A 6,875-nucleotide genomic window follows, 5' to 3' on the forward strand; every position below is an offset into this window, starting at 1 on the left:
GCCTGGGCGTCACAACAAATATCCCACGTGCTGCAACTAAGAGCCAATGCAGCCAAATAATTAAGTAAATAAATATATATTTAAAAATAAATAAAAGCACACAAATTATATTCATGGCGGCTTTGCCGTCATAACCTAAGCACCTCCCAAAGGCCTACATCCTAATATCACTACATTTGGAGATTATATCTTTAACATGAATTTTAGGGGAAACAATCACACAATACCAATACATTTATAATTATTTTAATATTTTGGATTTAGAAAATATCCCAGAATAATAAAAAGTGTAGTTACAAGTCAAAATTATAGCTTTTTTTTCCTATTTGTCCATTTATTTACCTTTATCAGATAAATTTATATTTTCATATGGCCTCAAGTTACTGGTGTCCTTCCATTTGAACTTGAAGTACTCCCTTTAGCATTTCTTGAAGGGTAGGTATTATGGTACTGAACTCCTTCAGCTTTTGTCTGAGACTGTCTTTCATTTTCCTCATTTTTGAAGAATAATATTGTAAGATATAGAATTGTTGTTAGGTAGTTTCCCCCAGTACTTTAAACATATCGTTTCACTCTCTTCTGGCCTGCAACATTTCTGATGAGAAAAAGCAACTGATAATCTTACTGACGATCACAATTAAGTGGATCATAATAATTGTCACATATAACTTTGTTTATATATATTTCTTAACACTAACCTATTAAAAAAGTACTTATTGTTACAAAATTTATTTATCATTCCAAGATTACTTAACAAATCTATAGTTTTATTCTGCTTATTTATAAAATAATAGGTTATTAGCCAAAATTATGAATTCATAGCTGAAATGTGTGGTAAAACATTCTTGATAAGAATTTTTCCATGTCTGAAAATTTTGATATGAACTCCGGCTTTTCAGTTTGATTTTAGCATTGATAAATCCAGTGTGAGAATTCAACATTGAGTAAGGAATTAAAAATCCCTGAGGGCTTTCCTTCATTGATTACAGTAAAAGTGTTTTCTATGCTGTGAAAACTCATGTGTATGTAAGTCTATTCAATGATAGTCTCCAGTTAAAATTATCTCCATGTCTGTTACATACACATAGTATGTAAATATTCTGCATGGACATCCCCCCTTTGCAGCATTTCTACTAGCTATCATCAAAATTCAGTCTAATTTAGTCCATAAAGTGAACACTTTATGCTGGGCTACTACTGTTTACACTACACTGTATCTGAGTTATATGACTCTGCTGAATTCCTAACTTACCTCATCCTTAGGTTTCACATGTGGATGACCAGGGTTCACACCTGAAGAAATTTACTATTTTCTTACAACTAAATTGGTCCACCAGGAAAAAAAAAAAAACTTGCCTGGATATCATTTCTTGCTTTTAATGGTCACTATTTTTGCTTGAAATAAGAGAAAAATAATAATTAAATTAAATAAATAAGAAATGACACATGTGACATTAAGGGGATTAAATTCTTGAAAATACATTACATGGGGAAAGAACATGAATTTGAGGCATACACCAGTGAATAGAAACATGGTTCAGAAAAATGTTAATAAAATGTTCAGAGTTTATGTAAAAGAAAAATAAAATAAATTCAGATGCCACAGGGAATATGAGAGGAAAAATTATTAAAGAGACCATGGCAAAGACAAAAACATGAAATTTTAACTCCCACGAGGACAGGAATTTTGCTTCTCTGAGGTGAAAAGTAGAGGGGGAAATGTGAAGAGAAATTAATGTGTGATGCGTAATGACAGAATCTGGATAATTTGACTCAATGGCTTCACATACATTTCTAAAAATATCCTTTAGTTGAGCAAACCTCCAGTAGCCATTCCAAGTGTCCTGCTCCCTCCCCACACTGAGCACATGTGTCTGGAGCTGACTTGGACCCCAGCCTGGGGAAACCCTCCTCGTCCCTGCACACCTACTCTTCTTGCTCCAACTGGGAAATTACATCTGGTTTGCAGAGCTGATGCCCTGATACATGTGGGAAATGCTAGATGGATTTAAAGTTCTGTGTTGAGAACAGTGCATGCAATGCAAGTGCAGGACAAGATGCCAAAGCTCAAGTGTGAGGGCATCAATGGCAGCCCAGGTTCGAGCACCCTGAAGGGGGAAAACACTGAAGGTTGTCACCTGACACATCACTCAAAGACAGTAAAAGTCTCTGGCTGCTGTTGTTCTTGCCCAAGAGGAAAGACAGACTGCAGGCTGCCTAGACGTCTCAGCCAGGAAGGAAGCAACGTTTTCATAATGTGGGTAACACTGTTTTCTAACAGAATCCAGTAAACATAAGACCCATGAGATTATTACGTGGAGTTCATGTAGAAAGGAGGATACAAGCTGTCATGTATTTTTGCTGTGTTCAAACCTCATAATAGTCCCCCAAGCAGAATTACTTAGCAACATAAAGTCACTTGTTTGTTAGATAAAATAGCCCTTATCTGTGTTCAGCATTATTCTGCGTGTTGGTGGCAGACTAGTAAGGAATACATGCGATTGTGGTAATGGAGACTGTATCTCCATGCAGGGACACATGTGCTGTGGTAAGTAAAGGAACACATTCGTTCCAGGTTTCTCTAAGTGCTACAGAAGCATGAGTCAGGGCCATGAGTGCAGCGGCATATGTGGAAGCTGCAGAGCCTATCTCAATAAGACATGCATAAGGAAGTAAATAAATATTGAGAGACTCACCCAGAAGATGAGACAATGCACGTCCTCCAGCATCACATCTGTGTACATCTTTCTCTGCAATGTGCCCAGCAGGTCCCACTCTTCATGAGTGAGTTCTACAAACACGTCCTCAAAGGTCACTGATTTCTAAAGCCCCGTCAATGGCTTCTCTGGGCCGATATGGCATGTGCTTTTCATACATATTCAGAAATATATACACTGTGAACAAATGTTACTAAAGGAAACATAAGAGGTGTTGTGTAAAATAAACTATCAATTTCCCAAGAAAGTGGTAATTCAACTTCCAGATTGGCTATTATAAAAATTTTACATGCAAATTCATAACTAATATTCTCGTCCCAATTTCAAGTAAGTCTGTAGGTGCATTAAAAGGCAATCAATAGCCCTGGTCTGCCACTTTGTCAATTGCCAGGCAGTGGGGGTAGAGATAGAGCTGAAGCTCCATGTACATTTTATGTGTTTTTTTCACGTATTGAAGGTGTATCTGGAGTCCTGCTTTTCTTTCCCGGGTTAGAGCCGCAGACACCAGTCATCAGGACTCATGAGATTTGTGGCTCCATGTGTCAGGAAAGCGCTGGATCAACTTTTCTCTTCTACATAGTTCTCTCCTCTGGAGTTGGAATATGAGACTTAAGTCAGCCCACGCCATCCCATGGATTTCTTTTACCTGATGCTGTTTATTTTTGCTCTTTTTTGCTGCTTATTTTATACCTTCACTATGCAAACCTACGACTGTGGCTCCAAAGCCGGTGCTAACCTAGGACTCTGATCCCAAAATACCCCAAGAAACGTGGCATTCAATTAGGGAACTCTGTAATCCTTCAGTCCTTAAGTTTATTAGTATTATTATTGGTAGTAGTACAATTAATATCTTTATGATTGTAATCACTATTGATATTATTTATCACTACTGTTGTTATTGCATTTCTTATTAAGTTTCTCTGCTCATGAATGTATCCAATTTACTGAAGAGTAGTGTGGAGGGTTTTCAACAGACTTACATACACATGGTGCTTCCTGGTTCCTGCTGTACTTATGGGTACTTGTTGGTCAGAGAGCCTCCTGAGATATTCAGACTTACCCATTGGAAGAACGGACAGTTGTTACTGGTTAAGTGAGCCCCAGGGAGGACACTCTTGACTCTCTTGAGCCTCTAGAACAATGTTTAAGTCCTCTTAAGGGACCAGAAAGTGGTGCCAGTGCAAGAGCCCTGGAAGACACCCTTGTCCTGCCAGACTCAGCACAGGATTTTCCACCTCAACTCTGGGCCAGGAACCACTCTCACATCTCCTGGGAAGGATGGAGAGGGTGTTCCCCCTGGAGTCCAGTCCTCCGAATTTTAAAAGTCAGCCTAGGAACTGACATTGTAACAAGTGAGGAGTAAGGAGAGTATCCTTGGCATGCCTGAACCTGGGGACATCTTCTAAATTCACTCAGGTGTCCAGGAAAAGCCAGTGTGGCACTGGCAGACATAGGGTTGGTGACATGCCTGCTCAAGTAACCACTTATTTTTCTACGTCCCCCAGGGAACCCCTGCACTGTTTGTGCCAACATATCATCCTCCCTGCTGACCCAGAATCACCTAGGATGACATCTTCCAATAGCCTTGGTGTGACATATGCAAACCGAAGTGTCTGGACTTTATGGGATCGGGTAGGTACAAATGGCAGGAGTGCAGGCAAGGTGCTGATGCTGAGACAGTGCTGGGGGTAAGCATGTATCACAGACGAGGCCTCTGCATGTAGGGTGTGCAGAAAGCTCCTGATTTTCTTGCCTGGAGCCTAGGCCCCTAGCTAACTGGCCAGTCTTCTGAAATCTGGTGGTGGTTATGAGGTAGGCAGGACAAGGTCCCTTTACTATGGACTGGGGTACTTATTCTATGTCCCTTAGGACTCCCCTTCCCTGGTTTGCATATAAGTTCCCAAGTTCACCCACACCCTCCTCCTCTTTGGTATTCTACTCCTTCCAGCTTGTTTTCTCCTCTCAGAACAAATTTCTTTGTGCAAACCTAGGATTCTGACTCTAAAATACCCCAGAGAATGTCCGATATAGATACTCTGAAATTTAATTAGAGAAGTCTGTATCTGAATCTGCTCTCTTTCTAAGTTTATATTTCTCTTTAACAGCAGTAATGGTAATATCATCAAAATTCTCACTATTATTGTTTTTAGTCCATTTTATTACGTTTATTAATATGCATTATCTTTGTGGTTGTTTTTACATAACATTGAGTAGATCTGCTCTATGCTAAAGATTGTCTGATTTACTGAAGATCATTATGGAGGGTTTCCCAACATACAAAATACATACACCTAGTTACTCCTGAGCTCCCACGGTACTTAGTTGGGTGCCCTCGACTCAAGGTCTCTATGAAGCTGTGGCTGAGGTCTCAGCTGTCTCTCCACAGGGGAGGATTTGCTCCCAGACTCACTGAGATGGGTACTGGCAGGATGCAGTCTGAGCTGAGAGCCTAGTGCCTCTGTCTGGAGACCTGCGACCTGCCTGTGTTCTCTCCTATGTGGGCCTCTCCATACGACAGCTACTAACACCCTTGCAGGCTTCCCCATTTCCAGGGATAGGAGAGACAGACAGAAACAGAGAGAGAACACAGGATGCAGCAATTGAGAGAGAAGTGACAGAGGTTCTGTCAATGAATCTTAACACTGACCTCCCATGATTTGCTATATTCTGTTGGTCAGAAGCCAGTCACTAGCTACATAGTAGTTGCACAAAGAGTGGAGTTTCCTCGCTGGATGTGGATCACAGTCTGTGGCTGGGAACACCCAGGAAGGCATGTTCAGTGGTCTCCCCCAGAACTGGGAAAAGTGGCTGCATTCTGGAAATAAATGAAAGTGATGAAACTCCAGCCTCAATCATCAGAAGAGAAGTGAAAAGAAGACAATGGGTTATGTGTCATTTCTCATCCACTAAAGCAGCAAAATAAAAGCTCAACAAACTCCTGAAACTGGGACCCTTGGTGGGAATGAGGCACAGGGCCACTCATTCCCCAGTGGTAGGAGGGGCACTGACTCTTCCTGGAGGGTGATGGCTACCACATCCCCAGACGCCACCCACCCGATTAAGGAGGTTACTTCTAGAAAGGAAAGACAGGGGTCAGAGGTGTGTACAAAGAGTCCACGTGGGTGGTGTTGTCTGTCTTATTTCTAAGAGCCCTGTATGGACACCAGCTTCCAGAGGGGAGCTAGTTCCACTAACAGTGAGAACAGGCTGCAGCTGTTCAAAATGACAGTGTCCATACTACCCAAAGCAGTCTGCAGATTTAATGTGATCACTATCAAATTACACATGACATTTTTTCACAGAACTAGAGCAAATAACCCTAAAATGTACATGGAACCATAAAAGACCCAGAACTGCCAAAGCAATCCTGAGGAAAAAGAACAAAGCAGGAGGCATAACCCTCCCAGACGTCAGACAATGCTACAGTGCTAATCAAACAGCCTGGTATTGGAACAAAAACAGACATATGGATCAAGGGAACAGAATAGAGAGCCCAGAAATAAACCCACAGACCCATGGTCAATTCATCTCTGATGAAGGAGGCAAGAATAGACAATGGGGGAAAAGACAGTCCCTTCAGCAAGAGTTGTTGGAAAAGTTGGTTCATGCAAATCATTAAAGTTAGAACACACTCTCCCACCATACACAAAAATAAATTCAAAATGGCTTAAAGACTTAAATATAACACATAACACCATAAAACTCCTAAAAGGGAACATAGGCAAAACTTTCTCTGACATAAATTGTACCAGTGTTTTCTTAGGTCAGTCTCCCAAGGCAATAGAAATAAAAGCAAAAGTAAACAAATGGGACCCACTCAACCTTATAGGTTTTCTCACAGCAAAAGAAACCATAAACAAAATGAAAAGACAACATACAGACTAGGAGAAAATATTTCCAAATGATGTGACCAACAAGGGCTTAATTTCCAAAATATACAAACAGCTCATACAACTCAATAACAACAACAAAAAAAAAACAATCAAAAAATGGGCAGAAGACTTAAACAGAAATTTCTCCAAAGAAGACATACAGATGACCAATAGGCACATGAAAGGATGCCAATCATCACTAATTATTGGAGAAATGCAAATTAAAACTACAATGAGGTACCAATCACACCAGTCAGCATGGCCATTATCAAAAATTCTGCAAATA

The 6,875-nt window shown here is 40.4% G+C and overlaps 1 long non-coding RNA gene across 1 annotated transcript; it reads right to left on the reverse strand.

Moving 5' to 3' along the window:
* Positions 1-288: 288 nt before the first annotated feature.
* Positions 289-5,732, reverse strand: LOC118889501. The gene is made up of 3 exons (XR_005018550.1): positions 5,365-5,732; positions 2,697-2,910; positions 289-595 (listed from the first exon to the last, which is right to left on the reverse strand). It is a non-coding gene; the product is annotated as an uncharacterized LOC118889501 (long non-coding RNA).
* Positions 5,733-6,875: the final 1,143 nt, after the last annotated feature.

The sequence above is a fragment of the Balaenoptera musculus genome, unplaced genomic scaffold, assembly GCF_009873245.2.
Source record: "Balaenoptera musculus isolate JJ_BM4_2016_0621 unplaced genomic scaffold, mBalMus1.pri.v3 scaffold_56_arrow_ctg1, whole genome shotgun sequence".
Taxonomy (NCBI): domain Eukaryota; kingdom Metazoa; phylum Chordata; class Mammalia; order Artiodactyla; family Balaenopteridae; genus Balaenoptera; species Balaenoptera musculus.